Source organism: Oncorhynchus tshawytscha, linkage group LG13 (genome assembly GCF_018296145.1).
Source record: "Oncorhynchus tshawytscha isolate Ot180627B linkage group LG13, Otsh_v2.0, whole genome shotgun sequence".
Lineage (NCBI taxonomy): Eukaryota > Metazoa > Chordata > Actinopteri > Salmoniformes > Salmonidae > Oncorhynchus > Oncorhynchus tshawytscha.
In genome coordinates this window covers 33,189,921-33,199,968 of record NC_056441.1, presented here as the reverse complement: position 1 = coordinate 33,199,968, position 10,048 = coordinate 33,189,921, and the positions used below count along the sequence as shown (strand labels likewise).

The window sequence follows — 10,048 nt, the reverse complement described above, 5'->3', positions numbered from 1 at the left end:
CCCATAAGACTCCTGAACATCTAATCAAATGGCTACCCAGACTATTTGCATTGCATTGGATTAGATACAAAGTATCTAAGATGAGAAAAACATGTCTAGACTTTGGTTTGTCACTCTACTATCTCGGGCCTTGAGGCTGCGTGACTATCAGCAGGTGCAGACAATTCTCAACCTGAGAACTAAAGCAGTACATCTCCATCTACCCAGTACTTTTCCATCATTGCGCATTGCATGCATACAAAGGTTATCACATATATACACAGTAATCATGGCATTGGTGTAACACTCATAAAATGCACATGGGCAACTAACAGCTTACTACGCAACATACTTAATAGCTACAGTCTACATATCTCCCTGGCATATTACATCATTTATGCAGCAGCATACAATACATTTTTGGACTCACCTTTTGTGAACATTATTTCATCAAACTTTCATCAAAGTCTGTCATTCTCTGGATTTATGGTGCATTCAAGACAACTGGATCGAATCATGACGTCAGTGATCTTCAGGTCGATGCTTTAAAAAGAGGCCAGAGTTCCCGACTTGGAATTCCGAGTTGGATGACCGTTCAAAACTTTTTTTCCCAGTCGGAGCTAGTTTTCTCCCCAAGTTCCCAGTTGTCTTGAACTCACTGAAGTCTGAGATTTCCCAGTTCCGAGTTTCTAGTTTTTTGAACGCGGCAGAAGTCATGCTCAATTGACAGCATGGCAAATGTATTCAACCTTTTCTGGTCCATGGTGTTGAATGTTTATCCTTTTTCAGCTTGGAAAAGAGACCCTTAAACCCACATTTGGACAACACACCCACTACACAAAATAACAGGCTAGTGATTGCTTTGCAACGCTTGCAGTTAGCCACTGATTCCTTTCAAACCACTCATTGTTGAATTTGCAATTTACAACTTGTTGTGTAATGTTTATGTACAATGGCCGATGAGCACGGATACATTTTATCTATCATTTCTCTTCATATGACAAGGATTGAAATGGATTTGCCAGTAGATTGTCAACTTGGTTCATGATGATGACTGCTTGTCCAGCTTGCTAGCTAAGATTGATGTAAGATTGAAAGTATGATGCTGACATGATCAGCCCAATCAAAGCTACGGTAGATATAATGTGATTTGACGTCATTCTATCTGTGGCCAATGACCTCGAGACTTCTTGGATGGGCACTTCTAATGTAACTCTATGGCAGCACCCAAGGGGCTTGAATTGTCGAGCTCTCCCCCTAGATTCTGCGGGGACGTAGTGTCCCCATGTGTGACAGAACACTGAGCCAATCACGGCGCAACTAGAGAACATCATCAACCCCTATGCTCCGTATTTGCTGGATGGCTGACCCACCACCACAGAAAGCACTGAGCTAGGCTGAAACACCTGCCTTTTGGAGCTGCCTTACTCAAGCAACAAAAAAAAGAGACCATGTTTGTATGCAGCTTTATTAATTCAAAGATGAATTCTTTTTTTTTGTTACATGGTTTGTAAACTGATATGTGACATGGATTAATGGCAAAATAACATGCAAAACAATTTATTATTATTATTATTTATTCATGTTGCTAAACAGGTGGGGCTCAAAACAGGTGCCCTGAATGATGGGTCCCCACTGAGCCTTGTACATTCCAGTCTCAGCCCTGTGATTACACTTTCCTCCCTTCTCTCTTGACCTGATGACCTCGCTGCCCCCACCTTTTCCTGGATCTTATACAGGCACCTTCACCTTTCTACAATTCTTGCCATTTGTTTTTAACCTCTGCTATCATCAACCCCTTGGCTTCTGCTTTACTGGTGGACAATTCCATGTCAACATTAGGATGTTTAAAAAGAGCCTGCTTGGTGATAACATCCACCTCCTCATTCCACTCTACTCCCACATGAACTGGTACCCAGAGGAGCATCACAAATACCGAGAGGTTCATTGGGCAAAATAGTAAGAAGCATCATCTGGATATGTGTGCAACAACAATTCAACATTCACCTTCTGCTGCCATTTCTGTCAAGCCGTCTACGCATACAGTTTAACGCACATGTTCAATAAATCCAACGTATGCACCACACAGAACGCACACTACAACGCAATGCTGCAAGGCAAACGCAGCGTTCCATTGGAGATAAGTGTACGTCCGGTGTACCAAAATGCAATGACACTGTCGGTGTGATCGTAGATTTGTTTTTTACAGAAACCTTTGGAATGCCTTGGCCAGACTTCGGTCAATTAACAGAACCTGTGAAATTGTCTAATTATTGGTCATTGGTTAATTAAATTCACCTGGTGCTCCATTAGCCTAGGCTATGAAAACACCAGGTGGGTTGCCCAGGAAAACCTGCAATTGAATACTACGGTCATTACGACGTTTTTAGAAAGGGCTTTGTTTGAAAATATACAAGTAGGTTTGGCTCGAAGTCTGTCGCACATTGTTTTACCAGCTTAAGTTGAACGTTACGCACACCAACTATCGACGCTTTCTGACCATGCAAGCATCAAAGGCAGGCGTGTCTCTGCGTAACATTGCTCTAACTCCTGAAAGGATTCCTACCTTTATAATTCCGTCAAGGCTGCGATATCCCCGTGCACAGCTAGATTCAGAAACGGATCAGTCAAGACTGATGTCCCCGATTAGCCCCAACCAACACCTGTCCGCATCTACTCCGTCCTCTCGGCTCCCTCGACTACCATCGACACCAACTATGAGGGCCAAGCTTCACCGGAACCTCTCACTGGGAGAGGACCTATCTGACCCATCCACCCGAGCTGCAATGTCCCTGCCACACGTCGACAAAGTCACCACCTCATACGGCTTCCGTGCGCTCGCCCAGAGTCCATGTACGCGGCGAAGGGAATCACTATTCCACAAGGGTGCGACGACCACAGGACCTTCCTTTGAACCCAACATGGACTGTCTCTCTCGCACAACTCGTCCAAGTTATTCTGCAGACCTTGGAGACCAGCGCAGGACCACAAGCACCAACTCCAACCTGGCTGACGTGCCCCCAAGCACGGCAGACCCTTCTCCTGTTCAGATTCTGAAGACCGGTAGAGTGGCTGGTCTACAGGTACTGTTCACCAAACCTCTCGCTGCTTTGAAAGCCTTAACACCAGTGCGTAGACGGAAGGACCAGGTCAAAGCCCATGGATGGTCGTAGGAGAGCTAGGGGCCCATTTTGCTACAACAGTGCCAGTCCAATCTTTTTCAATCCAAATGTATGTCATTTTTGTGAGCTTTGTCAAAATAAATGTATTTTAATACGTGTGTTATCTTTCCATTAAGACTAGTTTTTAATGTCTACTTTCATCTTTGGCGTCTAGGCCTCTTGTCAATATCTGAAAGTAACGTTTGGATTGTCGACATACAGCATGCCCTTGCTCATTTCCAGTAATGAGGCAAGCCCAGGGGCCATAGGCTAACTTATAAGAATCCCATGGAAAAAGCTGAAGTGTTTTTCACAAAAAGTCTTATTTAAATGATTCCTGTGAAGACAAAATATATTCTAAAGTAGAACTCTATTTCTGGGCTGAGTATTTCATATTCTGTTGATTTATCCATTTATAAAACAATTTATTAATCTACATGACAGGAAAGGCTTAGGTTTTTATATCAATGATTGTTCTTTCATGGCTGCGCAGTGCCAAATAGTATGTCTGCTTTGAGTCCTTTCAGAAAGGACCGATATACATTCTAATGATTTATATTTGAGAATGTTTCCATGTTTACTTAATGTTAAAAGGCCTTCAACCTAATTAAACCCCCTATGTCTTTAAGTTTCTTGCTCTTTCTAACCCCACCCCTCTGGCAGAACCAGGAAGTCGCTCCTACAAACTGAAGTGAAAAGCAGTCCAAATGGCTCAACAGGGAGTTCTGCTTGACCAGGATCAGTTCTGTTGTTCGGTCTGTCTGGATCTACTAAAGGAGCCGGTAACTACTGGCTGTGGACACAGTTACTGTAGGAGCTGTATTGAGGGCTGCTGGGATCAGGATGACCAGAGTGGTGTCTACAGCTGCACCCAGTGCAGACAGACCTTCACTCCAAGACATGCTCTGAGGAAAAATGGCATGTTGGCTGAGGTTGTGGAGAAACTGAAGAAGACAGGACCCCAGGCTGCTCCACCTGTTTTGTGCTATGCTGGACCTGGAGTTGTGGCGTGTGATTTCTGCACTGGGACCAGAAAGCAGAAATCCCTCATGTCCTGTCTGGTGTGTTTGGTGTCTTACTATGAGACTCAACACCAACCTCACTATGATATTCCTGGCCTAAAGAAGCACACACTGGTCAAAGCCACTGCGCAACTACAGGAAAAGATCTGCTCTCATCATGACAAACTGCTGGAGGTTTACTGTCGTACCGACCAGAAGTGTATCTGTGTGCTGTGTATGGATGAACATAAAGGCCATGATACACTGTCAGTAGCAGCATAGAGGACTGAGAAACAGGTAAAACTAGATCAACCTGTTGGTGAATCTCTGATAAACATCTAATCAGCCCTGGCTGGGTTAATACTATTTACCAACCTCAAACCTTGAATGCATGTCGATTTTAACCTAGATTCTCCAAATGTATCACCATTTTACAAAGTCAAAAGCCATTGCTGCTATTTTTATTTAACTGGGCAAGTCAGTTAAGAACAAATTCTTATTTACAATGACGGCCTAACAAAAGTTGAAAGACCTCCTGCGGGTACCGGGGGGGGGCTAGGATTAAAAATAAATATAGGACAAAACACACATCACGACAAGAGAGACAACACAACACTACATAAAGAGAGACCTAAGAAAACAACAGCATGGCAGCAACACATGACAACACAGAATGGTAGCAGCACAACATGTCAGCAGCACAAAAATTGGTACAAGCATTATTGGGCACAGACAACAGCACAAAGGGCAAGAAGGTAGAGACCACACATCACGCGAAGCAGCCAGGAGTGTCCATGATTGAGTCTTTGAATGAAGAGATAACTGTCCAGTTTGAGTGTTTTGTTGCAGCTCTTTCCAGTCGCTAGCTGCAGCGAATTGAAAAGATGTCGTTCAGAACGAGTGTTGTATGTGAAGGATGGCGGCTGCAGTAGATATCTTAGATAGGGGGGAGTGAGGCCTAAGAGGGTTTTATAAATAAGCATCAACCAGTGGGTCTTGCGACGGGTATACAGAGATCACCAGTTTACAGAGGAGTATAGAGTGCAGTGATGTGCACTCTAAACTAATCTAAATAACCTTTTATGAGTCCACATTTAGTTTAAAGGGATAGTTCACTGTAGCTCCACTTTTTCTCCACAGACACAGCTGGGGATGAGTCAGCAGAAAGTCCAGCAGAGTCCAGAGGAGAGAGAAGGAGTTGAAGGAGCTCCAACAGGCTGTGGAGTCTCTCAAGGCAAGTACATTATTGTTGACCAAAAGAGATGCACCGTGTCACTTCCTTCTTCCAGTCAGCCAGTGAGAGACGACGATTCAGTCCCCCTGAGCACCACTGTGGGGAACAGGCTGTCTTGGCTCCCAGTTAGCTAGGGAATACAGCATGCTGCTTAACATGGAGCCTTCTCTTCTCTGTCTGTGTGTCCTAACAGCGCTCTGCACAGGAAGCTGCAGAGGACAATGAGAGGATCTTTACAGAGCTGATCCGCTCCCTGGAGAAACTGCACACCGAGGTGAAGGAGCTGATGAAAGCCCAGGCGAAAGCTCAAGTGAGTCGTGCTGAAGGACTCCTGGAGCAACTGGAGCAGGAGATAGCTGAGCTAAAGAGGAAAGACACTGAGCTGGAGCAGCTCTCACACACAGAGGATCACATCCATTTCCTCCAAGTAACTACAGTGCCTTGCGAAAGTATTCGGCCCCCTTGAACTTTGCGACCTTTTGCCACATTTCAGGCTTCAAACATAAAGATATAAAACTGTATTTTTTTGTGAAGAATCAACAACAAGTGGGACACAATCATGAAGTGGAACGACATTTATTGGATATTTCAAACTTTTTTAACAAATCAAAAACTGAAAAATTGGGCGTGCAAAATTATTCAGCCCCCTTAAGTTAATACTTTGTAGCGCCACCTTTTGCTGTGATTACAGCTGTAAGTCGCTTGGGGTATGTCTCTATCAGTTTTGCACATCGAGAGACTGAAATTTTTCCCATTCCTCCTTGCAAAACAGCTCGAGCTCAGTGAGGTTGGATGGAGAGCATTTGTGAACAGCAGTTTTCAGTTCTTTCCACAGATTCTCGATTGGATTCAGGTCTGGACTTTGACTTGGCCATTCTAACACCTGGATATGTTTATTTTTGAACCATTCCATTGTAGATTTTGCTTTATGTTTTGGATCATTGTCTTGTTGGAAGACAATTCTCCGTCCCAGTCTCAGGTCTTTTGCAGACTCCATCAGGTTTTCTTCCAGAATGGTCCTGTATTTGGCTCCATCCATCTTCCCATCAATTTTAACCATCTTCCCTGTCCCTGCTGAAGAAAAGCAGGCCCAAACCATGATGCTGCCACCACCATGTTTGACAGTGGGGATGGTGTGTTCAGGTGATGAGCTGTGTTGCTTTTACGCCAAACATAACGTTTTGCATTGTTGCCAAAAAGTTCAATTTTGGTTTCATCTGACCAGAGCACCTTCTTCCACATGTTTGGTGTGTCTCCCAGGTGGCCTGTGGCAAACTTTAAACGACACTTTTTATGGGTATGTTTAAGAAATGGCTTTCTTCTTGCCACTCTTCCATAAAGGCCAGATTTGTGCAATATACGACTGATTGTTGTCCTATGGACAGAGTCTCCCACCTCAGCTGTAGATCTCTGCAGTTCATCCAGAGTGATCATGGGCCTCTTGGCTGCATCTCTGATCAGTCTTCTCCTTGTATGAGCTGAAAGTTTAGAGGGACGGCCAGGTCTTGGTAGATTTGCAGTGGTCTGATACTCCTTCCATTTCAATATTATCGCTTGCACAGTGCTCCTTGGGATGTTTAAAGCTTGTATCCAAATCCGGCTTTAAACTTCTTCACAACAGTATCTCGGACCTGCCTGGTGTGTTCCTTGTTCTTCATGATGCTCTCTGCGCTATTAACGGACCTCTGAGACTATCACAGTGCAGGTGCATTTATACGGAGACTTGATTACACACAGGTGGATTGTATTTATCATCATTAGTCATTTAGGTCAACATTGGATCATTCAGAGATCCTCACTGAACTTCTGGAGAGAGTTTGCTGAACTGAAAGTAAAGGGGCTGAATAATTTTGCACGCCCAATTTTTCAGTTTTTGATTTGTTAAAAAAGTTTGAAATATCCAATAAATGTCGTTCCACTTCATGATTGTGTCCCACTTGTTGATTCTTCACAAAAAATACAGTTTTATATCTTTATGTTTGAAGCCTGAAATGTGGCAAAAGGTCACAAAGTTCAAGGGGGCCGAATACTTTCGCAAGGCACTGTATATTGCAATTTGCCTTGTTAAAAGGAATAACCAATTCTGTCAATGACCTTTCGACTATGTGTTTCTCTCTCTCTCTGTCTCTCTCTCGCTTGGACTCATTTTTACTTGTGTACTTTGCGAGCATAGGCCTAATCTCCATTTCTGAATGTAAATGTCTGCTCGCAAGTAACATTTGGATTGTCCACATACAGCATGCCCTTGCTCGGTCGCACACTTCCCGTAACAAGGCAAGGGTGGCAAGCCCAGGGGCCATAGGCTATCAAACATCTAACACCTAAGAATCCTCCGGAAAAAGATGAAGTAAAAACGTTCTTCACTAAAGACTGTGATTTGTCTCTTCTGAACTATTACTGTATTTCAGGGCTTTGGGTTGAATATTCCGTTGATGTGTCAGTGCATTAACCTGTAGGCCATTGTTAATAATTTATTCATCTACAAGACAACAGGAAAGTCTGAGGTTTTTTAGAATACTGATGGCTTTTGTTTCTTGTGTCTGCAGTGTTTTTTTAAAAAAGTTCATTTCAGTACGTTCTATACTTGAGAATGTTTCTACGTTCATTTATTTCCTGTTCTCTCTGTGTCTGTCTCTGTCTTCTCTCAGTCTTACTCCAATCCTAGTGTATCTTCTTCAGACTTACCCGCTATCGTTGCTAGTCCTCATCAGTACTTTGGAGACGTGAGCGAGGCTGTGTCTGAGCTGAGGGAGAAACTACAAGGCTTCCTTAAAGGACAACGGACCAAGATCTCCAGCGCAGGTGAGTTAAACAATACAGAAATAATACACGTCGTAAAAACATTCAACTTTAGACCAAAGGTCCCAGACTTAACGTTATACATGTGTAATATTGTAGGTCGGATGGTAACATTCCCCCTCTCTCTGTGAACATGTTTGTGTCTAGTGAATACAGTGGATGTTCTATTACCTCCTGAGCCCAAGACCAGAGAACAGTTCTTACAATGTGAGTCTCTTCATCCTGACGTAACTTACAATCTTACACTTCTCACACACCCTCGTATTGAATTATACAGCAATGGTAGATGTAGTCAAAAACGAGGGAGCTATCTGACTCCTGCACCGATTGGATCTCTGCTCTGCACTAATCAAACACAGGGTACAGGCCAGGGTACAGTATAATATTATAGTATTATTCTCCCCTCATTGGACTCTGTTCTTCTTCCAGATTCCTGTCAGCTGACTCTGGACCCAAACACAGCACATTACAACCTCTCTCTGTCTGATGGGAACAAAAAGATAACAGCTAAACCAGGCCATTCATATCTTGACCATCCAGACAGATTCACTGACCGCTGCCAGGTGCTGTGCAGTGAGGGTCTGTCTGGACGATGTTACTGGGAGTTGGAGAGGAGTGGGAACGGTGTTTCTATAGCAGCCTCATATAAAGATATTAAGAGAACAGGTGGTTAGGACTCAGTATTAGGACTCAATGACAAGTCCTGGAGTTTATGGTATCATCATGGTGGTTATCATTTCAGACACAATAATGTTGCCACTCAAGTATCAGGCCCTCTGTCATCCAGAGTAGGAGTGTACCTGGATCACAAGGCAGGTTCTCTGTCCTTCTACAGTGTTTCTGGTGCAATGAGCCTCCTCCACAGTGTCCAGACCACATTCACTCAGCCCCTCTATCCTGGGTTTGGCTTCGGTTATTTTGGAGATACCGCAGAGCTGTGTAAGTTGTAGAGGTTGCCTTACTGGATGTGCTTTATCTTGTACTTTTAACCCTGTGCAGTTATTGCATTCTATGATTTAAGACGATATCTTGATGTTTAGTCAATGTTTCAGTCTTGTACATTCCCATTCATCTCCATGTATTCTCACTTTGATATAAATGAGTAACAACTACTGTGCTGCTGTATTTTTTTTATTATGAATTTTTTATTATGGATTTCAATAAATGAAGACTGATTGTCTGGTGTTTTTACCCACTGATCCTTAGATTTGAATGTGTTAAAGGACATCTTTACTCTTTTTTTAGACTTAATGAATCTCTATTTTCCTATATAACCTGAAAGTTAACCAGGAAGTTGGAATGAATGGGGCTTTCGGATCAAGTTCACAATTGCATCAAATAATGCAGGCTATGTTATTCTCATGCAGTGAAACAACATTAACCGGTCCCAGTTCAGCGATTTCATATTGAGTGGAATAAGACAACAATGGAAACAATAGGAGTGAATGGGGCATGCAGACCAAGTTTACCACTTTGAAATTATTTGGCCAGAAATGTTAAACTTGGTCTGCATGCCCCATTCAATCCTATCGTTGTTGGGTTTAAAAAAAAATCTCGATCCACTTCAAATGAAATCACTGAACCGCGAGAGGGAATGTTGTTTCACTGCAAGAGAACAACATCTCTGAGCGAAGGGAACTCTTGTTAGTGTAATTGTGAACTCTAGTCCTCGCTGTTGTAATACCACTTCAGTGTGTAAGCTCAACCTGAATCATACTCAACATGCAACATTCAATCTCTTATTTCAAGATAATAGTCAAACACATTACATAAGACTATATCTCCACACCACAGTTATTTTTTTGCCTTTTTTCTTTATTAATATCATAATCATTTAACATAGTTATGACCTTTTGAGAGAGAGAGACTCCATG

At 42.9% G+C, this 10,048-nt stretch overlaps 1 pseudogene; it reads left to right on the top strand.

Annotated features, from left to right (window-relative positions):
- The first annotated feature begins 3,812 nt into the window (after positions 1–3,812).
- On the top strand, positions 3,813–9,379 carry LOC112232404 (annotated as a pseudogene).
- Positions 9,380–10,048: the final 669 nt, after the last annotated feature.